Source organism: Chrysochloris asiatica, unplaced genomic scaffold (genome assembly GCF_000296735.1).
Source record: "Chrysochloris asiatica unplaced genomic scaffold, ChrAsi1.0 scaffold00025, whole genome shotgun sequence".
In the NCBI taxonomy this organism is placed as follows: Eukaryota; Metazoa; Chordata; class Mammalia; order Afrosoricida; family Chrysochloridae; genus Chrysochloris; species Chrysochloris asiatica.
In genome coordinates, this window is record NW_006408543.1 from 15511167 (window position 1) to 15537361 (window position 26195).

A 26195-nucleotide genomic window follows, 5' to 3' on the forward strand; every position below is an offset into this window, starting at 1 on the left:
ACTCAGCCCCATCCCCCACTTGGTGGAGTTATCAGTCATCAGGAACTTCTGAGTCATAGCCTGCTTTATGACTACCTTTGCATTGTCTTTAGGTTAAAGTCTAAGCTCTTTAGAGCAGTTTGTAAGGCCCTTCCCAGGTTGGTCTTGCCAACCCCAGCAACCTCATCTCTTGCCACTCCCCAACTCAAACACAGCAAGCCCATGTGCCTCTGTGCCTTTGCACACCCTGGTCTCCACCCATCTGGACAAATATAGCGGAAGCATTGCCTGGCACTCCCTGCTTCCCCCAAAAAGTAGTACTCCCACCTTTGGCCTGTACACAGCTTCTTGTGATCCCTCTGGATTCTGAGTGGTCTGACCTACCTCCTTCCCCTCATCTGTGAGTCCTGGGGGGTGGGAGGTGGCACTGATCTCAGGACCTAACCAAGCACTTGACCCATAGGAGGTCCCCCAATATAGAAACCTGGTGCATTCATTGATTTTTATCAACTTTTAAGCCACAAAAGTTCTTTTTTTTTTTTTTTTTTTTTAAAAGAACTAACCACAACTAAACGCACTGTTGTCGATTCGATTTCAATTCATAACGATCCTCTGGAATAGGGTGTAACTGCTCCATAGGGTTTTCATGGCTATAAATCAGGGGTTGGGACTGTCCGGCCCGCGGGCTTTATATAAGCCCTTGAAATCATGGGATCTGGCCCTGCCAACCTTCACGTTGTTGTTGTTAGGGTGTCAAATCAGCACCGACTTATAGTGACTCTGGGCACAGCAGAACAGAATACTGCCTGGTCCTGGGCCAACCTCACAATCATTGCTACACGCTTGAACCCATTGCTACTTCCACTGCATCAATTCTTCCAACCTGAGGGGCTCATCATCCAGCACTGTATCTGACAATATTCTGGTGTTCTTCATCATGTTTCAGTATTCAATATCTTGGTGCTATCTGACAGTGCTCCATTGCTATTCATAAGGTTTTCAGTGACTAAATATTCAGAAGTGGTCCAGCTCTCCTTCTTCCTAGTCTGTCTTAGTCTGGAAATTCAGCTGAATCCTGCCCCTCGTGGGTTACCCTGCTGGTATTTAAAATACCGGTCACATAGCTTCCAGAATCACAGCAACACGCATGCCACCATAGTGTGACAAACTGAGACAAGTGGTGGAGCCATCCAATTAGGGATGAGTTAATTAAATGTTTGACCGAATGTAGCAGGCTAATTTTTAAACTGATGATTTTGTATAGCCTGTGAATGACGTGTTACACATTTTTGGCATTAAAAAGGTTCCCCACCCCTGCTATAAATCTTTATAGAAGGTAGATAGGCCCTTTTTTTTTTTTTTTTTTTTAATGCAGAGTAGCTGGTGAGCTCAAAATGCCAATGTTTCAGTTAGCTGAGCACTTACACTACTGTGCCATCAAACTTGCTTACATGACTGAAGAACTCTATGAGTCCTTAATATCTTTGGGATTTGGGATACTATCTTCCTAGCATATCTCTAACTTTCGATTTTCCACATAGTCCCTATTAGTTTTGAGTGACATTATATGCTTTGTATTGGTGATTGATTAAAACTTTTCATGAAAACACAGTTCCCTTTGCCAGATACTTGCATTCTCAGCCTCCCTTGCAGCTAGGGGTGTCCAATATCTTGTCTTCTGACCAGTGAAATGGAAGGAGAAAAGAGTGTTTCCTCACTTAATAAAAGGAATGCTGGTTGGGCCTTGTCTTCTCCTATTTGCCTTTCAGATACCCTGAGAAGACAGAATGTCTGGAGCTGTGGCAGCCACCTTGTGACATGAGGTGACAGACATGAAGGCAAAAGTCTACTGTGGAAAACATAAAACAGAATTGTTAATTGCTGTTGTTAAGTGCTAAACCCTGTATAGGGTTTTTGAGGCTGTAAATCTTTATAGGAGCAGAAAGCCTTATCTTTCTCTGTGGGGCAGTTGGTGGGCTTGAACTGCCAACCTTGTGGTTCGTAGTCCACCACGTGTGTATCCATAGAATGGTGGTGTTGGTGATTATGTGCTGTGGAGTCCGTTCCGACTCATAGCGACCTTGTACAGGGTTTCCGAGGCTGGATATCTTTATGGGAGCAGAAAGCCTCATCGTTCTCCCGCGAGACAGCAGGTAGTTTCGAACTGCTGACCTTGCGGTTCGCAGCCCGATTTATAACCACTGCGCTCCCAGAGCTCCTTATACATAGAATAGAAACTGGGAAAGAACCTGGGTGCTTGCTGAAGTCAAGCTTTGGAACACTCTGGAGATCTGCCTGTTTCCAAACGTCTGTCCTTATGGTTTAAGCCAGCCTTATACTCGGACACGTCCTAGCTGGTTATCCTGAGATTGACTGGACTGTGTGGTGTTATATCAAAAACCAAATGCGCCTTTGGGGTAAAGTCTGGCCATCACTGAAACAAAGCTTTAAATACCAAAGAGTCTAGCCTAAGCGAAGGACACTTGAGATTTGAGTGTTGTTTCGGTTAGGACCGTAAGTTTAAATCCCCAAGGTGTGAGTTCTCAGGGGTCACGTGTACTATGTGAAAAATAAAGAATCTGGTTTCATCAGTGAAGAATAGTATTGTGTAGTTGAAAGAAATAACTTGAAGAAGCGCCAGTAAATAGGATTTCTAGCACATATGTCCCAAGAGGCCCGAGGTAGACAGTTTTCTGGCCCTCCAAAACTCAAATATACATCAGAAACAGGTCTTCATTTCTGGGGCTCTCAGGTCAATTTTGGGGCAGGACTGCCCTAAGTACTGTGAACATGGTTGTCAGCACCTCTGGCTGTCAGCCCCCTAACCCCACAGGAACAAGCTCCCGCAGCCTGGAGATCCAGTACAGCTTCTTGGTTCGGCTTAGCTCACGAATCTCTCCTGGAACTAGTCACTTTGGTCTGTATTTGATCTGATTGGCTAGATCAGTGCCAACCACGATAGTGAGTACGGCGCAACTCATTGGAATTAATGTAGCTTGAAAGTGAGGAAGGTTCTCCATGGGAATTATATTGAGGGCGGGCCATGGATGCAGGTCAGTTAAAAATGGTGGTGCTACCCGTGCTGTTGGTGGCTTTTCTAGACAACCTAACTTGCCATGAAGGCCCAAACTTTTCAGCCTGTGGGTGGTCCATTGGTCCCATTCATTCTTCTCTTCCAGCCAAGCCCCCTCTCCATTCCTTGCTTTTTTTCTAGAGGAGACACTTCAGTGAGTTCAGTTAGGGAGGTGACTGGAGAGGGAAAGCAGAGTCTGCAGGTTGGCAGAGGGGCTGGCATTGCTTCCCAGAAGCTTGCCTGTGTATCTTTCAGGTGGTCCCACAGCCCGGGTAGCTTATGCGGTAATGGGGCTCTGAGGAGAGTGAGCAGCCCTTCTGCTGTTTGTACTTATTGACGAGTTTCTCTGCTGCTGTGAAAGGCATCCTTACGTCCTGCTGCAGGAGAAAGTTGTTGGGACTGTTCAGTCCCCAAAGAAATGGAAAAGTCCCGCTTCCTGATGTCTGTCCCTTGCTTTTTAGCTGACCACTCATTTGGAGACGCTTTGTTTGTTCATTTTCCCCAGGCCCTTGGGCTTTCCCTGCCACCTGACCCTTTCCGAAATTCCGAGACCCCCAGAGCAAACTGAGGAACTTGCACGCACTAATTGAGTGCTGCCGTTTCACCGCTTCCTGTACGCTGGCCTTATCTCTCTTACTGCGGGAACATGGTTCATGATTTCCCTTTGTGGGAGGAGACAGGGAGAGGAAACCTGAAACAGGCCGACCCCATGTGGAGCCTGGCTCCATCCACCACCGTGTGGCCCAGGGTTAGCTCTGCTTCTCTGGACCTCAGTTTCCTCCTCTGCAAATTAGTGCATGGCCTGCTTAATGGTTGAAGCTTTCCTGCAAATGGTTTCGTGTCAACAGCTTTGTGTGTGGCTGAGCCCCTGAGCTGTGTGTAAGCCGCAGGCTGGGATGTATCTTCATTTGAGCTGAGCATCAATCAGCCTGGGAGATGAGATCGAGATCAGGAGGCTCTCAGTGATGGTGGAGACAGTAGCGTGTGACTGCTTTCTGACCGTACTGCAAGGGATGTTTTCATAAGAAAACATGGCACAGTGCTGGGGGCAAAGGGAACTGTATGCAGGTCAAGGGCCAGGGTGTGGGAGTGTGAGGAGGAAGCCCTCAGGCCCTCAGTGCCAGGCAGGATGCCTCCTGTTTAGAGGAAGCAGAGAGCCAGGGAAAGTTTTTTTTTTTACAGGTGAGGAGAGCAGTGTCCCTAAAGGGTACTTTGGCAGGTTGCCCAGGTGTGAATGATTAATGCAGTTGACTGCTAATCAAAAGGCACCTTGGAAACCAAGCCTGGCCTGTCTACTTCCGAAAAATGATAGGTTTTTTGGGGGGAGGGGGGACTCTTATTAGTTCTGACTCAGCGTGATTGGGTTTTGCCGAGGCTAGAGACTGGACTCTGAAATTAGTTCTGAAGTATTGTAATTGTTGCTGTCGTTAAGTGCCGTCAAGTTGTTTCCAACTCATACACCCCGTATAGGGTTTCCAAGGAGGAGCTGGTGAGTTTGAACCACCCAACTTGCGCTTCAAACCGACCTTGAGGTCCAGTGCTTATCCTGTGGCGCCACACCAGGTGTCCCAGCATTAGAGCATGTAGAGTAATAACATGTGGTTTACTTTTAATTACTGGGAGGAGTCCTTGTTAATCAGATCTCTGGTTGGGAGGCCTAATTGGTCTCCTCTCCCTTTCCCAGCCCTGCCTTTGTTAAGGGTCCATAGCAGAGCTGACTTAAAGGCCGGCAAGGGCCTGACCCCGTGGTGTCCTGTTGGCGGTGAGCACTGGTACAATCAGTGCGTGCACAGAGGAGTGACTGCCCCTCTCCCTGCTTCTGAGAGGGAGGCCTGTGTGTGCGTGACATCCAGCGGGCCGAGATAGCAGCAGCATCTGATGGCTCATCAGACTGGACTTTAACCACACACTTTCATCTTAGCTGCAAAGGCGATATGACTGCAAAGTTGGGGTTTTGCATTTCTGGTTCTTAGGGGGTTTTAAATGTCCCTCCTGCCTGGATTCCCTAGCCCCACCATCCTGGAGCCCGCCCCAGCCTGAGGCCCCTAGGCTGGACTTACTGGATCAGGGACAGGGAACCTTCTTGCTTCCCCTTTCCTCTTGACCCAGCCTCCGGGCTTGCGTGGCTCTTAAAGCTGAGCTGTACCTCTCCCACTCAGAAACACTTGTCCCCCTCGGCCTTAGTCCGCCAGGATCTGTAATCCCAGTGGAGCTGGCTGATGATCACCTCTACGTTAGCCAGTAATTATGCGATTCACCCTGACTTTCTGTGTGGCCAGTCTGTATCCGAAGAACCCTTTGCAGCATCCATATCCCCACTGCCCGGCCCTCAGTCTCAGCAGTCAAGTGTCACAGCTTATCCATTAACACGGGTCAGCCTGGATGGTCCTAATTGAAAGGTTGGTGGTTGGGACTCACCCAGGGGCACCAACGCGGACAGTCTGGCAATCTGCATTAAAGATGACAGCCAAGCAAACCTGGAAGAGCCAATACACAGGGTTGCGGTGAATTGGAATCGGCTCCGTGGCAAAGAGCTTGGTGTTTTGGGAAGTGGGGGTGGAGCTTGGGGCTTCAGTTTTATACTGAACTTTCTCAGTGATTACTGATCCTGATTGTGGCCTCAACTTCTGCCTCTGTGCAGCAGGGCTTTGGCCCAGGTCACGGACTGGTGACTTAGTCCGTACCTGACCCAAAGGCAACTTGCTTAGCCGGCCCACACAAGATATTTTCTCACTTGTTCTTTGAATTTGTTGCCAATATTTAAGCCAGTTTCCCAGAACCCTATCATTCTTACCCCAGCCTTGCCTGCCCCCCACTCCGGCCTGTGATTTGCATTTCATTGTTTGATCCATGGTGGCTTCTGCTCCCCTCACAGGCCTTCTTGGGGTGGGGGAGAGGAGAGAGCCCTGGAGGTTGGGAGTTGGACGCTGTGGAGAGGGGACACAGTGCTGGATTTGTTCAGACTCAGGGCAGGGGAGTGTGGTGCTCCCACAATGACCTTTAGGTTGTAAATGGCCCCTGCACAAAGGTGAAGCCCGAGGGAATGGCTGCAGGGGGGAGGGAGAGGTGCCAGCTGCCCCCCCGCCCCCAGGCTCAGGGGTCTCCATACTTGAGCCATTGCTGTACAGGCCACAGATAGGAGGGCCAGCCAGGGGCGGGCAGAGCCTGGCACACATTCCTGCCAGGTACCTGCTGTTCTTAGAGATATGCAGGCTGGATGGGGTGGGGTGAGCCCATCTTCCTGTCGTAAACCCAGGATGGCATCTCTCCAGATAGATGGGGATTTCTTGTTGGAAATAACCTTGAAGAGAAGAATGCTTTAGTGGGGTGATGGGGGAGTGTGTTAAATCCTCTATGCAGTGACTCCAGAAGACATGCGGGCTCTGTAATCTCCATCTGCCCCTCTGCTGTTTCATGTCCCTCCACCACCCCTACCTTTTTGCTTGTCTGTCTCCCTCCGTGCCCTCCCCCGCCCCCAGCACATACTGGGGTGACTGCAGCCTTGGCCGGGGCCCTCCCTAGCTTTGTGATCTTGGGCCAGTCATATTACATCTCTGAGCTCAGACATCCACCTCTGTGTGCCATGAACTTACTGTGGCCCCGGTGGTGAATCCTGGGTCAAGGTTTTGTGCAGTGCCAAGAAATTTCTAAGTCAGTCTTCCAAGTGTGGCCTCTCGACGTCACTGCCTGCTGATTTATGGGGATCCCTGCACTCCAGAGGACTGTCTGTGTTCAGTAGGGTTTGTAGTGGACTGATTTTGTGTGTGTGTGTGTGTGTGTGAAGTGGATCCAAGGTGCCTCTGAGTGGACGGTAACCTCCAATCTTAATGATTTATGCCAACTAGGGATTCCTTGGCGTGGTCACTAGTAACCCTGCAATACTTGCATCAGAAGAGTTTGAGCTTTTTAAGTCAATGTGTAGGGTTTGAGTTGAAACATTATCTTCTCCTTGCCTGAGGCCCCTCTCCCTTTCTCTGCCCTCTACCCCCATCCCAACTATTGTGGAAGCCCCACGGAGCCCCACATGTCCCCACATGTCCCAGTGCCTTGGCAGGCCTAGCAGAACCTGCAGACAGCACAGCCAAGTTCCAGAGCTTTTCTTTAAAGCCTTGTTAGCTTTCAGCTCGACCTTGGCCCACCTTCCAGCCTTGTCCATAGTAAGGGGTTTGATCAAACCTATTACCACTGAGTGATTCAGTCTCCTGCCACCCCAGTAGGGCAGAGTACAGAGCCAGCCCTACAGGCTTTTCCAAAAGGCTCTGATCCTTACAGAAGCAGACGCTATATCTTTCTGCCCTGAAGCTGCTGGTGGGTTCAGTTAGCAACTCAGCACTTAAACCGCTGTGCCACTGAGATCAGCATCTTCAAATTCATTCGGTGAAAGTACCGCTTCTAGCCCTGTGTCTTGGCTGGACATTGTTTTCCCAAACCCCCAGTATCAGGACCGGGGTGGGGAATCAGTGCCTGGCAGCTGAGGAAAGGGGCCGGCTTGGTCTTATCCACTCTCTGTTCCTGTGTGGAGATCATTCAGGGTGCACTTCCTAGAATAGCAGGGCAGCAGTGAACAACACATGGCTGTCCTGTTTACCTGACTCGTGGTTGAACCCTGTGCTTGTTCCTGTGAAGTCTGCGTAGTTTGTCCCCTCCAACTTTCACTTCCTTACTTTTACAACTTGGATCCCAGTACACCTTCCTTAGTGTCATCGGGATTAAATGAGGTATGTGAACCACTGAGGCCAATGCTGTGGTGGGTGTCGCGGGCCCAATTTGGCCTGGGCCAGTGGTTTCTGCTAACGGTGGCTGGGCCTGCTCTCTTGTGCTTCTGTGTGCTGTGCTCCTCCTGAGAGTCCCTTTTCTGAGTGTGGTTCACCAGCATCCTACCTTCTCAGAAGTTCAGTGATGGCCTTGTATTGGACCTTTCCTTGCTCCCACTAGTCCCGGACACTTACTCAGAACCCTCTGGATAATGGCCCAGAATAACAAGTGTTCTGATCAGGGAGGGAGAGAAAAGGGGAAGGTCCAGAGGAGGGGGCATTCCGAGGAAGCTTTGCAGGATAGGAGGGGTTAGAAGGGTTTGGAGAAAGTGTAATCAGGTGATGAGCTGACCTGGAATTCAGTTATTCTGGGGATTTCTGGACTCATTCATGCATTCATTCATTAGTTAGCAGATTATTGAGTGGGGTCAGCCTTGTTGTCCTATACCACCCAGTTGGTTCAGACTCATAGTGACCCTGTAAGATGGTGTGGAACTGCCCCCCAGGGTTCTCTTGGCTGTAATCTGTATCGAGGAATCCTGGTGTGGCTTTGTGGGTTAATGCACTGGACTAGATGCTGTGCTATACAGTGTCGCTATGGGTTGGAACAACAGTGATCTGTATCGGAGGGTTATTTTTCCTGCAGAGGTGCTGGTGGGTTTGAACTACTGACCCTTAAATTAGCAGCAGAGGGAGCACTTACCCATTGAGCCCCAGGGTTCCTGGGGGTCAGCCTGCCTCACTGAAACCCTGGCTTTGGCCTTGCATCTGTGTCTTTATCCGTGCCTGCATCACAGAGTGGTTTCAGGGACAAAAGCATGGAGGACATGCTGGCTGATGGTGAGTCCTGTACACCTAGCATCAGCTGCTGGGACTGTGGCGAGCAAGACTTAGCCCTGTCCACTAAGGAGCAGGTACAGGGCACTGCACCCAGAGTCCTGCCCAGGTTAGTGCAGGATCAGCCGCCGCCTCTGACCTGCAGGGTTTGTACTGATGGACACGTTACGGAGCTTTTGCACTGAGCTCAGTACTTACCTGTCCTCTCTCATCTGATCCCTGCTACACCTTGTGAGTCAGGTGTGATGCATCCCGGTCACAGCTGAGGTGACGGGGCTTGGGTGAGGTTAATCAATCCCATTCTCAGATCTAACCAGACTGGACCTCTGGACCTCTTGGCTCCCTCCCCTCCTGTTGCTTCACCTGGTGGGGAGCAGGCACCAGGTGGCACATAGTCCCTTGAGGAAGGGCTGATAGGTAACCAGGTAGATGAGGAAGAGTAAGGGATGGAGGGGACAGCCCCTGGGACATTAACAAGCATCAGCATATGCAGAACTACAGTTGTTTTGTGTGACTGGCACGTATGTTATTTGTGTGGTGAGAGAGCTGGACAGCAGAGTGAAAGGGCCCTATGGCTCTGTCCAGGAACTTGGACCCGATTGATTCTGTTGTTGGGGTCCTGGTGTAGGAGGGATGATGTCGTGTGGTCAGCCTGCCCTCCTTTCTTTTCTGTGACCTTGCATCCCTCCCTCTGTGTACCTTACGGCAATGGCAAAGGATTGAGGGATGTTGGGAGTCTGGGGTCCTCCCACAGACCTTCCAAGAGATGTGTGAACAGGTCACTTTACTAACTGAATGAGAGGCTGACTGCTGGAATGGAAGAACCAAGGGTCGTTCTTTTCTGGTAGCCCAGTTGGAGCCAAGGCCCCTTGAGGCACTGCTGGGAGGAGGGGCACAGTGTTATCCTTTGACCTCACCCAGAGACAGCTTCTGGGTGGATCTGCAGAGCCAGGAACCGCCTCTCCCTCCCCACCCCACCCCCACCCAAGGGAGGTTCTGGAGGAGAAGTGAAAATGTCATTTGTTCCTTCCCCCGCCCCCCGCAGGGTGAATGTACTAAAGTGTGAATGTAGAAAACTCAGGTTGTCTTTTGTTCCAGTGTTGTGTGCTGAGGGGGAGCTGGGAGGGTGGCCATCATGGTCCCACTCAACCCTCCCAGTGACCCTTGAGGCAAGGTACCTCTTCCTTCTTCACCTGCTGGGGCCTGGGTACTGAGGGGTCAGTTCCTGGGCCTGGGGTCCTACACCAAGTGCCTCCAGTGGGCAGGGCAGAGGAGGATCTTTGTAGAAAGCGGTCAGGAAAGCTTCTGGAAGAAGAGGAGTACCTGGGGAGGCACAGGGTGAGGGGCCCCACATGCAGGTCAGTGTGGCTCCCGGCTGAGCACTTGGGGCTCTGGGCTGCATTTGGTATGAAAGGGGGAGTCCGAGATGGGCTTTTGAAATTGTCAGGGCCCCAAGAGAACCAGGGATGACTTTGTAGCACCACACACAGGGAACTTACCAAAACCCGGGATGGGGGTGAGGGTGGCATCTTCTTTTGAGGCTCAGTTCAGAGAAAAATTGAACAAGAAATAAGTTCCAGGTAGGAAATAGTTACCTGGGTTGGTTTTTTGCGGCCTGATCAGAGGAAGAGCTTTTATGCTAAATGTGTTTGTTGCTACTTCTCTTTAGGAACAGAAGGTTTCCACTGTTGTTAGGTGATGATGCATGGAGAGGATTGTAACCATGGCAATGAAACGATATACATAGGATGAATGTAAAACTAATGTTCTCCCATGTAAACTATCACATCATTCACAATAAAGCATTAAAACAAAAATACGTTTTCTACTGTTAATGGTCAAATCTGGCATCACCTTTTACTGTGTATGGGAATCCTGGTGTGGCGCTGTGAGTTAATGTACTGGACTGCAAAGTCGTTTGAACCAGAAGGTCGCCGGTTTAAGCTCACCATTCACTCCTTGGAAACCCTATACAGGGTTGCTATGGGTTGGAACCTACTCGAAGGCACTTAACAACAACAGCAGCAAGACAGTGTATGGCATGTGATCCAGTCTTGGTTCTTACGTAGTTTACAACTGCACCTTTACACCGTTACAAACAATCACATGTGAAATGGTGTGGGATACTAGTTAAAATAGATAATACATTATGGACAGACCTTTGCCATCAGTGTGGTGCAAGCCGTTAACTTTCTTGGCTGCTAACTGGGAAGTTGTCAGTTCGAATCTACACAGAGACACCGCAGAAGAAAAGCCTGGCAGTCTGCCTTCAAAAGGTAGCTTCTGTAAACCTTACGGAGGACAGTTCTGTTCCGAGAAGAGTAGGCCACATTTCAGTAAGACAGTGTTTGCTACAGCACGTTAATATAAAAAGTAGGATACAGAACTGGCCATGTAGTAAAATTCCAATGTTGAGGAAAATATATCTCTAATCATTTGTTGTTAAATGCCATTGAGTTGTTTCCAACTCATGTTGACCCTGTATAGGGTTTCTCAGGAGTGAAGTGACTGGTAAATTTGAACTGCAGTTGACAGTTGAATGTTGATTCTACAGCACCACACCAGGACTCCCATCTCATAATTGGAGAGGGATGTGATGTATGTGGCGCTCCAGGATAATGCGCTGGACCACAAGGTCAATTTGAGCTGCAAGGTCGGCGGTTGAAACCCACCAGCCTCTTCTCAGAAACCTGATGCAGGGTCACTATGGTGCAGGGTCGCTATGAGTCAGAACTTACTCCATGGCACTTAATAGCATGTAACAAAATGTTACGGTTATCTCCGAAATCACAGGTAATTGTCTAATGTGAAAAAATTGCTTGGACTTTAAAAACATTGCTTTCAAAAAGCATTGCTAACTCGATCAGCAAATTAGTATTTATTTCTTGAAGTTGCTTTGTAGCCACGTGTGGTGTCTCTCTATTCCTCCAATCAGTTTTTACTATTTCACTGTCTGACCACCTGTTGAGTACAGGGTAGCTGCGTGGTATTTGGACTTGAGGGGACATTTAGTGGCATTGCTTTGTCTTGAGGCTTTCTGAGCCTCTCTTTGTGTCTGGAAGCCTGTTTAAGTGCCAGCCTTTTGCCCTGCTGTCTCCCCAGGTGGACCTTCTTGAGCTTGTGGCTTGGTCTTGGGAGCCTCAGGCGCTCACTCTGGGAGAAGGGACAGGAGGTTGCTCTGTTGTTGCTTTTGGGAGCGCTCAGGCTGCCCTGTCTGCCTTCACATACTGAGCCTGGCTGCTCTTCAGCCGCTCCCCCTGGATGGTAGAGATGTTCCAGAACCTTCATGCTTCTTGAGCTATCTTTGTTGTTTGCTGCTCGGTTTCCTCAGCCTCACTGTGACTGGTGTGTTGAGTCTTTCTCTAGTGATTGCTTCCTCTTGATGATAAGCCTAATGAGGTCCATAGGGTTTTTGTTTTGTTTTATTAAGTTTTTATTGTGAATTTAGTGATAGTTTACATGGGAGAACATCAGTTTTACACTCATTGCAATGATTACAATCTCCATGCAGTATCATTCAACAATACTTGCTTCTGTTCCCTCTGGTTTGTTTTTTTTTTTTTTTTTTGGGGGGGGGGGGGTTGTACACAAAAACACTCAGGAATATATAATCATTTAAACAACCAAAGTGCACATTCTGTAAGCCTGCCTCCTGGATGCCAGCACTCAGTCTGAAGTCCTTATCTGCTCTCTCTCTCCATCTCTGGTGTCACTGCTTCTCTGGATAGGGTCCTGCATTCCACTCCTGCTCTTCTCCCTTGATGTTCCTAGGTCCTCTGTTCCTGGAATGTAAAATAACTACTTCCTCCTTTTTGTTAACAAAACTTATACCTTTATAGTTGTGACAGTCACAATTAGTCATGATAACAGTTACTCACTGTGAGTCATAAGAATCTTATCCCCCATCTCCTTTCACCAGACCCATCTAGACAAGATGGGAACTATTCAGTGAGGACTCTACCTTCCCCCTCACACTCTGAAACTAAACTCCCTCTTGAAAACTTGTAAGCCAGCCACTTTGTGCCATAGCCCCCTCCCCCAGGATCCACAGGGTTTTCATTGGCTGATTTTTAGGTGTACATCTCCAGGCCTTTTTTTCCTAGTCAGTTTGACTCTGGTCTTCTCTTTTGAACTCCAGGCAGGCACACCATTAGTTTCCCACTCCCACCCAGCCCCTCAGGGAAATACCGGCAGGTGGTTTACCCAAGTCCCCTTTCCTGTCATGTCATTAGCCCAGATGCTAATGCGGCTTTGTTCTGGGGACAGAGGGCTGGTGGCAGGTTTGTTCTGTGTGGTTCCCAGGGATGGGACATGGCTAGGTGAGGGTTGGCCTATCCCAGCTCCCCTGACAACAGGAATACCATGATGGGGCTGGGAGTCTGAGAGTGTCTGGGGACACTTACTGGCTGGGGACCTCCACCAGCCACAAGCACCGTTATCTGGGGACGCCCCTCTCTTATCTGGGGACTCCCCTCTCATTTCTCCTGCCCAGCTCTTCTCCTATAGGGCGAGGATGTCCTTTTTCTCCCTTCACCTCTACTTTGGCCTTGGGAAACTTCTAGTCTGTCAGTCTCTCCTAGCTCTGGTTTTGGGAGTTTTTTGTGTGAGCATTTCCCATTTCTCGTGGTGTTGAGCTACAAGTGGGAGGGAAGGCTGTGTGCATGCTTGATTATGATTTCAGTGCCCGGAGGAGAAGGCATTGTCCTTAGGAGAGATAGGAGCCACCTCCTGGAAGTAATTAGCCAAGCTCAGACTGGAGAACCCTTCACCCGGCCTCCCTGGAGTGCTGAACCTGATGAGTCAGCGTGTCCCCCCACTGAGGTGGGTGAAGGTTAAGAAAGCTGGTGAACCAGGGGGAGGGGCTGCTAGCACCCAGAGCTGGAGTCTCAGAGCCAGGTGGGCCGTGTGCCCCTGCTTCCATCTCAGAAAAAGCCTTGCCCACTTGTTGGCAATATGAGATGCACATGAAGGCAGTCACAGCCTCTGAGCTGTCCCAGTCACCTTTCTGTTTGTTCCCTCATTTATTGTCACAGAGAGGCAGGCCATTGTGCTCTGGACATGGCCACTTGTCTGTGGGCCATTTCAGTCCTGTGCACCCATCTGTGTAGCCTCCTGGGGCCGGCAGCAGCTGGACACTGACAGTCTATATCACATCCTGCCAAGTGGTGTGGGATCTTTAAAGAACAGAAACGGATTGTCCAGACTAGGGTATCTGCCATGTCGATTCCTTCTAGGGCGCTGAGAAGAGAGCTGCCCTTGGCCTCTCCCAGCTCCTAGTGGCCACTAGCCATCTTGGCGCGCCTTTACTCTCTTGCGTGGGCTTCCTCCGTCCTGGATGGGAGGCCGCGTCAGCTTCTCTATGGGAACAGCCCAGCCACTGTACCTCTCCTTACTCTTCTGGTTCCCATCTCAGTTGCTGGCCTGACCCCCACCAGCTCAGCCAGGCCCCACGAGCCCCAGAGACCAGCGATCTCCTCTTTCCATTCTTTGTAGAAGGCTTCAAGAAAGCACCCAGGTAAAATGAGCCAAGGAGTGGAAGGGCTGGGGGCCAGGAGTCCAAGGGCGTTTTTGTGGTGAGAGCTGAATTCAAGAACCTCTTTGCCTTCTAGTTTTTGTTGGTGCTGGTTTCCCAGAGGAAGGTCCTCCCCCTCCTGCAGAGAGGAGGGTCTGGCTTTGCCTTAGGAACCCGGGAGCTGTACGGGTGGAGCCACCTCTCAGATCCGCTGGGTCCAGTCTAGGTGGTGCTGAAGGAGGCACCTGCAAGGGAGGCCTGGATCAGGAGTAGGAAGGACCCCTTGGGAGTGTGTTAGACTCCTTTGAGGGACTCACATGTTCTTTGGGGGCTGGAACCCCCACATCAACCTCCACCCCGTAATTTTTTTTGTTTTATTGTAGCAATATATGTATATGCAACAAATCATCTGCCATTCCAGCCATTTTACAGGTAATTCCAGCCACACCCCCATGTTGGCCCAACCATCACTATCTGTTTCTAAATCTTTTTTCTTTCTTTGCCTTCCCTTTTGTTTATTTGTTTATCATTTGTGGAAAAGTTCCCAATGGTTTGTCCTGATAAGAACATAAATACACATGGTTTCCCTTCTTGTACCCGAAAACAAAGTCAAACAAAGATTTCTTGATTTTAGAGGTAGTCTGCCAACTAGCCGCTGCCAAATTCCCACCTCTGGGCTGCAGTCTGTGATGGGTCCCCACACCCCTCCCCGGTCTCTCAGTACTGTGCAGCTCCCTGCCTAGTTCTTCATCTATACACGCAGCTCACATACACACCACACACATGTTATGTACATACCTCACACGTTACACACGTCACCGTACCACACACAGACTATATATAGTCCTTACACCCACCCCTACGCACAGACCATGTACACACCACACCACGTAAACATCACACCATGTACATACCACACCATGTACATACCACACCATGTACACACCACACCATGTACACACCACACCATGTACACACCACCTACACATCACGTACACACCACACTATGTACACACCATACCATGTATACAACACACCACGTACATACCACACAAGCCTATATATGGTCCTCATATACTCCCCTCACACCCACCCCTACACACAGACCATGTACACACCACACCACGTACACACCACACCATGTACATACCATACCATGTACACACCACACGCATCTTATATGCATTCCCCATACATACCTCACACAGGTTCCTATATATGCACCACAGACACCTAACCATATCCATCCCATATATGCCCCCACATTCATTCCATACACACAGACCACATATACACCACACACATCCTAAATAAACTCCCCATAATAACCCGTCATATAGATCCTAAATATACACATTTGTTGTTGTTATTGTTATGTGCTGTCAAGTCGATTCTGACCCACAGCAACCCTGTATAGGATTTCCAAGGAGCAGCTGGTGAGCTTGAACCACCAACCTTGAAGTTCAAACGGCTTTGCAGTCTGGCGCATTAGCCCACAGCACCACACAAGGACTCCAAATATACACATCAACCCCCATAAGGATACACTGTATACATGCCACCCCCCCCATGTATACATAGAGCACCCCACACACACACTCCGTATATATATAGATATATATATATATACATATCTGTACTCACCCCCTCCTATCATACTCACAATCCCTATAGACAACCCCCCACCCCCACCCCCCGGCTCACATGCTCACAGTCATTCTCTTCCGTCCATTAGCAATCTCCCCTGCCACCCAACTCCTGAGGCCCCTGGGAATCTGTGAATCAATCTCTCTCCATCCAGAGATCCTTTTCCTGCCCCCTGTCTTCCCCTCCATCCCTGCAGGTCCTTGTCTGACCCTAGTGTCTCTCTCTGTGCCCCCCTGCCCTGACGTGGAAGGGCTCTCTGTGCCTGCCCTCCGTGCCTCGGCCCAGAGTAGCTGATGGGGTAGGATGGGGTATGTGATGCCCTGCCTCTTCTGTCCTGGCCGAGAGCTGAGGTAACGCAGGCTCACAGGTGCCATGCTGTGTCTCTCTGAGTTACTCTGCTGTGCAGCTGTGCTAATGCTAACCTCCTCCAGGAAAGCTCTCCATGGCCCTGTACTGCCCCTGCTCCCTAAGGATGGGCTGAACTGACCTCAGGTCCTGTTCTAACCAGGCCTAAGGGTAGAAACGGTCACAATGAATCAGAATGCGCTGATGTCATATGCGGACCCCAGGAAATGCTGTGGTCCCATTTCTCCACCCACCCCACTTTACATGCCAGCCCCTGCCATTGACTTTCTCTCTCTCTTGTGGCTGTTGGAGTGTTGTGGGCTCTGAACAGTTAGTAGCTGTTGCCTCCTCAGTTGTAGAAGGCAGGCCAGCCCCCAGGGTATGTGATCTGGGCTGGCTGTTGTTGTGAGTATGCACGCAGCTGCACAGAGCCGAGCTCTGGAGTGTGTACTCTGTAGTTAGAGGGAGTCTAGTGACTCACCAGTGTTACCTACTACTTCACTTGCCTCCAAGTCATTTCCTACTCATGGCGCCCCCGTGTGTGTCAGAGGAGAACTGTGCTCTCCATGTTTTCCAGTGGATGGTTTTTCATAAGTAGATTCCGCTCATGGCGCCCCCCTGTGTGTCAGAGGAGAACTGTGCTCCCCATGTTTTCCAGTGGATGATTTTTCATAAGTAGATTCCACTCATGGCGCCCCCCCTGTGTGTCAGAGGAGAACTGTGCTCCCCATGTTTTCCAGTGGATGATTTTTCATAAGTAGATTCCACTCATGGCGCCCCGTGTGTGTCAGAGGAGAACTGAGCTCCACAAGGTTTTCAGTTGTTGATTTTTCACAAGTAGGCTCCACCTATGGTACCCCTGTTAGACTCCATTCATGACACCCCTATGTGTTTCAGTGGAGAACTGGGCTCCATGGGGTTTTCTCAGAAGTAGCTTGCCAAGCTTTTCTTCCAAAGTTGCCTCTGTTAGTACTTTTTCAGTTAATATCCAAGCGCTTAACCATTTGTGCCACCCAGGAAGGGACTTCAGGATCTTAATTAAAAAAAATATACAAGGGTCTGGTATGTACCTGACCCATTCAGACTCCCTCCAATCTCTGGGTGCCGGGAGGGTTCAGGGGTATCCGTTAATATTTTCCTGGTGGTTCAGAGCTTTGGTAGTGCTGTAAGGTAAGCACTGGACTACTAACCACAAAGTCGACACTTTCAAACCCACCAGCTGCTCCAGGTGAGAAAGATGAGGCTCTCTGCTCCTATAATACTGTTTACAGCACACACAGGGTCGCCATGAGTCAGAATTGACTCTCCAGCGGTGGGCTTGGTTTGATTTGGGCTCCCTGGTAGCTCGGCTAAGTCTATAGCTCTCTGAGCCCCACATTTATCTTCCAGAGTCCTTGCAAGTGAGTTTGGGAAGAGGTTTGGCATCAACTTCTCCCCCTTGTTTTGGTCTACAGTGCCCCTGAGTGAATTACCATTCCTGAGAAGGCCTTCGGGAGCTGTTCCCGGCCCACGTTGGCACAGCCCCGGTGTCTTTCCACGGGATTTTGAGTACCGAGCCTCTCCTTTTTATGGAATGCTTTAAACAGAAAAATTCCTTCATTAACATTGTATCAAATACCAGTTTAGAAACTGCCTGAAGCGATGTTCTCTTTGGAAATAAATGAATATAGAAGACGTATTGCTTTGGGGCTTACAAGAGAAATCTGTGCAGGCTTTATAGAGTTTTGGCTCAAAAATTTTTTTTCCTTTTTGTTAAAAAAAGATGTATGGAAGAGTAGGTATTTTGGGCTCAAGAGACTTCCTAGCCATTGTGGGAGGAATGTGGAGATCCAGGAAACATTGAGATGTGTTTTTTGTTGTCAGCTGGGAGCTGGGGGTGAGGTAGAAAGAAAGGGAGCCGGGTGCATGTTGGGGTTTGAAGTTGGGATCCTGATTGGCTTGGGCAGCTAGTCTCATACCCGAAGATTCGACCTCCAAGTTGTTTCTGTTGTCAGACGCTATTGCGTGACCCCTGACTCCTGACCCCCAGTGTGCAGTGGAATAAAACACTGCCCCACCCTGGACCATCTCCAGGATCAGTTACAGATTGGACCTTTGTGACCCGAGGATTTTCAGAAGTCGATTACGGGGTCTCTCCTCCTCACACGTCTTAGTCTGGAAGCTCCGTCAAAGCTTGTTCAGCAACATGACCATAGACAGACGGATGGACAGACGGATGGATGCAAAGTTGGTGGCCACACATGAGGTGCATTGGCCTGGGATCTAGAATCGAACCTGGGTCTTTCCCGCTTAGGAAGAGAAAATTCTACTAACACACCACTGTCCCAAACCGCCGAGTCACAGACAGAGTGGCAGCTCCAGGTCACATCGTGAGCAGTACCAGACCCCTGACCCACAACTCACCGCTCTTTCCAAAACATGAAGGCTTTTGAAGTTCTTACTGAAGCCACGTGTGCCCCATACCAGTGACAGTGACCACTTACTGAGTCCTTATAACACGTCCTAGATGGGGTCCTATGCCCCACTTCTAGAGTGATCTCTTCAAAGATCATCTAATGCACATGCTCAGAACTTGCTGGTGGCTTCCCTCAACATTGGAGACACGTTCCCAGCTCCTAGCGGTAAATGGTTTAAAATCAGAAAAGGTGTGCCGCAGGGCTGTATTCTTTCTCCATATTTATTTAGCCTGTATGCTGAGCAAGTAATCCGAGACGCTAGATTATATGAAGAAGAACATGGCATCAGGGTTGGAGGAAGACTCATTAACAACCTACAATATGCAGATGATACAACCTTGTTTGCTGAAAGCCAAGAAGACTTAAAATACTTACTGATGAAGATCATAGACCCAGCCTTAGTGTGGGTTGCATCTCAATGTGAAGACAAAAATCCTTACAACTGGACCAATAAATAACATCACGATAGATGGAGAAAAGATGGATGTTGTCAAAGACTTAATTTTGCTTGAATCCACCATCAACACTCATGGAAGCAGCAGTCAAGAACTAAAACAACATATTGCATTAGGCAAATCTGCTGCAGAAGACCTCTTTAAAGTGTTCAAGAGCAAAGGTGTCCGTTTGAGGATTAAGGAACGCCTGACCCAAACCATGGTATTTTCATTATCCTCATATGCATGTGAAAGTTGGACACTGAATAAGAGCAACTGTAGAATTGTGATGCATTTGAATTAAGGTGATGAAGAAGAATATTGAAAGTACCATGGACTGCCAGAAGAACAAACAGATCTGTGTTAGAAGAAGTACAGCCAGAGTGCTCCTTAGAAGCCAGGATAGTGAGACTTGATACTTGGGACATGTTAGCCGGAGGGACCAATCTCAGGAGGAGGACAGCATGATTGGTGAAGTGGAGGATTACTGAAAAAGAGCAAGACCTTCAATGAGGTAGATTGGCACACTGGTAGCAGCAGTGGACCCAAATGTGGAGGATGGCACAGGACTGGCCAGCATTTAGGTTAGCAGCTGATCACAAACCGTTTGCAGCACTCTTGGACCTATTCCTTACCCACATTGGCCTCTTTGTGTTCCTGAGACCCTCCTCAGGGCCCTGCCCTTAGGTTCCCTTTGCCTGGAATTCTTTCCCCCACATCTGTGCTGGGTCCTACTGCTTGTGGGGTCTCCATTAGATGCACGTTCCTCCCCTTCCCTTCATGCTCAGCTCACGTTATTGATGTAACACATGATGGTCCCTGACATGGTTTGTTGTTGTTGTTATGTGCTGTGCAGTCAGTTCTGACTCATAGCGACCCTGTACAGGGTTTCTGAGGCTGTAAATCTTTACGGGAGGAGAAAGCTTCATCTTTCTCCCGCAGAACAGCTGGTAGTTTCGAACTTCTGACCCTGAAGTTAGCAGCCCAGTTTGTAACCACTATGCTACCAGAGCTCCTTCCTGACATGGTTTAGTTCCTAGTTTATTCTCTTTCTTCCCCGGGTTGGAACGAGAATGGGGACCTGGACCGTCTTGTTCACAGCTGCATCTCCTGTTGGGTGAGCAGTACCAGGCACAGTGTCTGCGAATATTAATGAGTGAGGGGATGAAGACACGGGCACTGTTGTGGCCCCCCACCCCCACTCCACCTGTGCAGATGGAGGTGCAGAGAAAACCCAGCAAAGTGAGAAATGGGCTTTAGGAGCTTCTCTCTCCTTTAAGACTCAGCTGAAGGGCAGGGGGAGAAGTGTGGCTGTAATTGCATTCTTGATGGTCTTTGTCAAACGGGACACATCTCGCCTTGCCTTGGTGAATCTTGTGTATAAAGTTCCCCCAACAGCTGTTCCGGGGGCTCCACTCTCAGGTTCTCAGTCTCATTTGCTGAGCATGTGTGCTGGTTCGGGGCTGCGACACCCATCGGCACAGACTTCAGGTGTACTAGGGGACAGGTAAGATTGGGGTTTGCAGGTCCTCTACCTGCAACCATCATGGGAAGTGCAGAGGGAGAGGGTGTCAGGGTGTCTGGAAAGGCGGCTGGGCTGTCATTAAAACATCCTGAAATTAATGGAGAGGAAGACTCTTAGCAGCCCCATGTGACAGTAGAACTGCCCCTAGGATTTTCAGCCTCTCCAGGAGCACATCTCCAAGTCTTTCTCATAAAGAGCCTCTGGATGGGTTCAAATTGCCAACCTTTCTGTTCACTGTTGTATCACTAGGGCTCCTCAATGGAAAGGAATAGGGAGACAAATCAAGAAAGCCAAATAAATGTGGGGATTAGTATTGGCATTTGAAAACAATAGGCAAACTATGGGTTATTAACTGATGGTTTTGGAACAATTGGGGGATACATCTGGGGAAAAAAACGCACATAGATTCATGCTGCATAACTTCCACCCAGATGAATCCCAGTTGGATCCAACATTCAGTTATAAGGAATGGCAACACAGAGGTTCTTTTTATGGGGATGGAACGTTTGGCATTGGACATTGGTGATGATCACATAGTGTAATTGTTGTCACTGAATTGTACATGTGGCTGATGTTGCGTTGGCGGATGTGTGGGGCACTTCAGGATGAGCACTGGACTGTTAACCACAAGGTTGGCAGTTCAAACCCATCACTGCTCTCAGAAATACCCCATAGAGGGTTGCTATGGGTCGGAACCAACTAGATAGCACACAACTACATGTATTTTTTTAGAAAAAGAAACGAAAGACAGTATCGATGGAATAAAAAAATGCTCAAAGAAACCATGGGATAATTTGTTTTTAAATGTTTTATTGTGAATTATGTGATAGTTTACATGGGAGAGAACATTAGTTTTACATTCATTGTTTCGTATATCATTTCATTGCTACAGTTACAATCCCCTCCATGCATCATCAGCCAACCAAAGGGTATACCCTACAAACCTGCTCCCCGGTCATCAGCACACAGCCCCTCTCCGTCTCTGGGTCTAAAATCACCATGGGATAATTTTAAGAAGCAGTCTTGTGAGTGAGGAGAGTGGAAACCCTTTATGGGGTCTCTATGAGTCAGAACTGACTTGAGGGTACTTCATAGCAGCATACTATGAGGGAACCTGATGGCACCATGATTAAGCACTTAGCTGCCAACTAACAGGCGGTTCAAACCCGCCAGTCACTCTGTGGGAGAAAGATGTGACAAGTCGGTTTCTGTAAAGATGACAGCTCTGCGAACCCTCTGGGGCAGTTCTACTCCGCCCTCTAGGGACATTGAGTCATAGTGGACTTGGTGACAATAGGTTTGTTAGTTTGACTGCTTTGTTGTGAGTTGCCATGGTGTCAGCTCCGGCTCACAGTGAGCTCACATGTAACAAGGTGAAATGTGGCCCTGCCCTGCGCCGTCCCCATTGTACATTTGCAGCTATTGTGCCATTCCATTTCCAGGGCGCCCCTTGTTTGCACTGATCCCCCTCTACTTCAGCAAGCCTGATGCCCTTTTGTAAAGATTGGCCTTTCCCGATGCTGCGTTCAAAATCATCGAGACGAGCTTTCACCATCTTTGCTTTTAACGGACACGGACATCCTTGTTGTCTGCCTTCTCCTTGCAGTCCATGGTATAGTCAGTATTCTTTGTCTCGGCTTCTTCTCTGTTCCTCTTTCATTGGTCAGCTTTTCATCTGCAGATGCTCGTAAGTGCAGAGCAGCTAAAGCAAAGCCTTCAGTCCTGGCTGGTTACTTAGCACTTTGATTGTGCATATTTAAGTTATTTATTTTACATCTTCCTGCCTGTAAATGTGGCCTCAGAGGACCTCCCTGTGCCAAGAGTGGTTTTTGCCTGTTGATTGTTTCCTTCAGCCAGCATCCCAGGCGTGTGTTTGCTGGGTCAAGGAGCACAGACGTGTTTATCCTGGTAAGCTACTCTTAAACCTGGCTCAGCAGTGTTGGGCCCAGGGCTTCCTCAATTTCTGAGACGTTTGGATTAGTTCATTTCTCGAGGAACCATGCTTGCTGAGTGGGCGTAACTTTTCCTGACCTTTCGAAATAAAGTCTACTCACAGAGTCATAGAACTTGGGAGCCACAAGGAACCTTCATTCAAACCCATTAGCCCTGACCCCTCACCTTTTGGGGGAGAAGATTACCTATTTGTCTGCTGGTGCCAGATGGCAGCAGTTCCTACCCATTACCCCAGTAATTGGAAACCAGTTATGGAGAAATTGAAGAATTGGGTTAGAGGATGTTCAGGACAGCCCCCTCCCACCCCCAGTTTTGGACACAGTCTGCTGATCTTAACTCCTGATGCCTTGGAGGCCAACCCAAGTAACTCCCAGCTCTGAGGGACGCTGAGCTTTTTTTTGAGAGTGAGAGTTGATCTTCCCAGGGAAAGGCTCCTGTGTCTTCTACCTGTTCCTCCTCCTAGAACCAAACCCACTGACAAACACATCCCTGGTGACCCGCCCACGAGTCTCCCAGACCTGCCTTTTCCTTCAGGGGAGAGTGGCTTCTCTTTGTGGGACATTCCCACATGAGACCTGGCAGCTTTGGCACTGTGCCCAGGTCCTTGGGGATTGCTGAGGTACAACTTGGAATTCATTCAGGCCCACGTACCTTTCATCCAGGGCCACCCAAAGCTTTTGATATACGGTGACTTCCATTTGAAGGCACAACTGAAAAGTTACCAGTTGAGGAAAGTGGATTTAGGGATAAGAGAGTGGGAAACTAAGTTTGATTCCTGGACAGTGCCCTTCAGTGGGGATAGTGCCCTTCAGTCTTGATGGGGTAGGGAGAAAGGCGTGGAATTGACTTACGAAAAGTAGCCTTGAAGACTCTGACTCACAACCGTCCAACTTGCAGCAGATCATGTGGATTGTCCTCTTGTGCCAGCAACACTGCAGTTAGCAACCGTGATTACTCCAGGGCAGCATGTGTGCGAGTCTGGGGGGGAAGGGACAACAGGAGGCATAGCCTGGGGAATCCTAGGGGGAGCTAGTAGCTTCTTCTGATCTCATCTTGAGCCGCACGCCCCCATGTAGCTTCAGTCAGCTTTGTCTCCTCCTCCTCCCCCGACTCCCCCAACATGTGCTTCCCCTTTTGAGCTGTCTGACAGCTCATCATGACCCTGCATAACAGAGTAGGACCTGCCCACAGGATAGACTGCCCCATCCATCTCCCTTAGAGCAGATGGTGAGATTGAACCACTGACCTTTCAATTAATGCTTAACCACTGTGCCACCAAGGCTCCTTTGGGCTGTATTACCCACTAGTGTGGCGCTGTGGGTTAATGCGCTGGACTGCAAAGTCGCTTGAACGGTAGGGTCAGCAGTTCAAGCTCACCAGCCACTCCTTGAAAACCCTGTGTAGGGTTGCCATGGGTTGAAACCATCTTGATGGCACTTAGCAACAAAAACAATGAAGTAGATTCCATCCTGACTCTGTTGTGGCTGTTGGGTGCCCTCGAGCCTGTTATAACTCATAGTGACGTTACGTACAACAGAACAAAACACTGAGCCAACCTCACAATCTTTGTTATGCTTGAGCCCATTGCTGCTGTCACTGAACCAGTTCATGTTATTGGGGGGTCTTTCTCTTTTTTGCTGACCCTCCACTTCTCCTAACATGATGTCTTTCTCTAGGGACTGGTCCCTCTTGATGATATGTCTGAAACATAAGAGACAAAGTCTTGCTATCCTGGCTTCTGAGGAGCATTCTGGCTGTACTTCTGTCAACAAAGATTTGTTTATTCTTCTGGCAGCCCATTGTAACCTTAAATATTTTTCTCCCAACACCGTAAGTTAAATGCATCAATTCTTCTCTAGCCTTCTGTATTCATTGTGCAACTTTCACATGTCATCATTATGACATCTTTGCTCTTGAACACTTTAAAGAGGTCTTGTGCTGCAGATTTGCCCAATGCAGCACATTGTTTGGTTTCTTGACTGCTGTTTCCATGAGTGTTGATGGTGGATCCAAGCAAAATGAAGTCTTTGACAACTTCAGTCTTTTCTCCATTTATCATGATGCTGTTTATTGGTCCAGTGGTGAAGATTTTTGTTTTCTTTACTTTGATGTGCAACCCATACTGGAGGCTGTGGTCTTTGATCTTCATCAATTGATCTTCATCAATAAATACTTTAAGTCCTCTTCTCTTTCAGCAAGCAAGGTTGTATCCTCTACGTATCACGGATTGTTATTGAGTTTTCCACTCATCTGTTTTTCTTGCTATCATCAAGCTTCTCAAATTACTTGCTCAGCATACAGATTGAATAAATATAGTGAGTGAATACAACCCTAGTGCACACCTTTCCTTTTTTTGAACATTCTGTGTCCCTTCTGTTCAAATGACTGCCTCTTGGTCTATGTACAGGTTACTCATGAACAAAATTAAATGTTCCAGAACACTCATTTTCTGCAGTGATGTCCGTAGCTTGTCATGACTTACACCGTTGAAACCCTTTGCATAGTCAATAAAACACAGATAAACATCTTTCTGGTATTCTCTGCTTTCAGCCAAGATCTATCTGAGATCAACAGTGATAATCCTCATTCAGTGTCCTCATCTGAATCTGGCTTGAACCTCTAGCAGTTCTAAACAGTTGCACCTGTTTTGAATTATCTTTAGCAAAATTTTACTTGGATGCAATATTAATGATATTGTCCGACAGTTTACACATTCTGTAGGGTCACCCCTCTTTAGAATGAGCACAAATGCAGATCTCTTCCATTCAGTTGGCCATGAAAGCAGTCTTCCAGATTTCTTGCCATAGATGAGCGAGTGTCTCCAGGGCTACATCAGTCTGTTGAAAGATTTCAATTTGTGTTCCATCAATTCCTTGTTCTTTGCCAGTGCCTTCAGCGCACCTTGGACTTCTTCTTTCAGTATCATTGGCTCTTGATCATGTGCTGTTTCTTGAACTGGTTGGACAGTGTCCATTTCCTTTTTGGTACAGTGACTGTGTACTCCTTCCATCTTCTGTTGATCCTTTCTGCATCATTAGTACTTGTCCATAGAATCTTTCAGTATTACAAGTGGAGGCTTGAATATTTTCTTCAGTTCTTTTAGCTCAAGAAATACTGAGACTGTTGCTCTCTTTTGGTCTTTGCACATTTTATTATAATATTTGACTTTGTCTTCTCAAGCTGCCTTTTGAAATTTTCTGTTCATCTCTTTTACCTTCTCGTTTCTTTCATTTCCTTTATAGATTTTAAATCTTATAGGAGCAGACAGCCTCTTCTCTCTCCCACAGAGTGGCTGGTGGGTTTGAAATGCAGTCCAACACCTAACCCATAACGCTGCCCAGGGCTCCATTGGGCTGTACTAGACAGGCCAAAATCTTAGTGGCTTACCACAATAAAAATTGATTAGTTGTGTATATCTCACACAGAAATGCTTCCCCCAAGGCCTGGAAAGCCTCCACAGGATTCTGTGATTTCAGCCTGCAGGTGAAGCTAAGGTGAGATCTCTCAGGAAGTTTTATAGGCCAGATCTATGAACATGTAATGGAATGTAATTGGCCAGAACCCAGTCACATGTTCACCCAGCTGCAAAGGAAGCTGGACTGTGTAGTTTTGCCTATGTTCTATCCCCACATGACAAAGGAAGTAGTTTTGTTGGATTATGGGTCCCAGATCACTCCTTT

General features: G+C 48.4%; 1 protein-coding gene across 1 annotated transcript in view; it reads left to right on the forward strand.

Annotated features, from left to right (window-relative positions):
- The window catches only part of ITPK1 (inositol-tetrakisphosphate 1-kinase), a 172510-nt gene that overhangs the window by 78006 nt on the left and 68309 nt on the right, over positions 1 to 26195 (forward strand). The gene's annotated exons all lie outside the window — the stretch shown is intronic.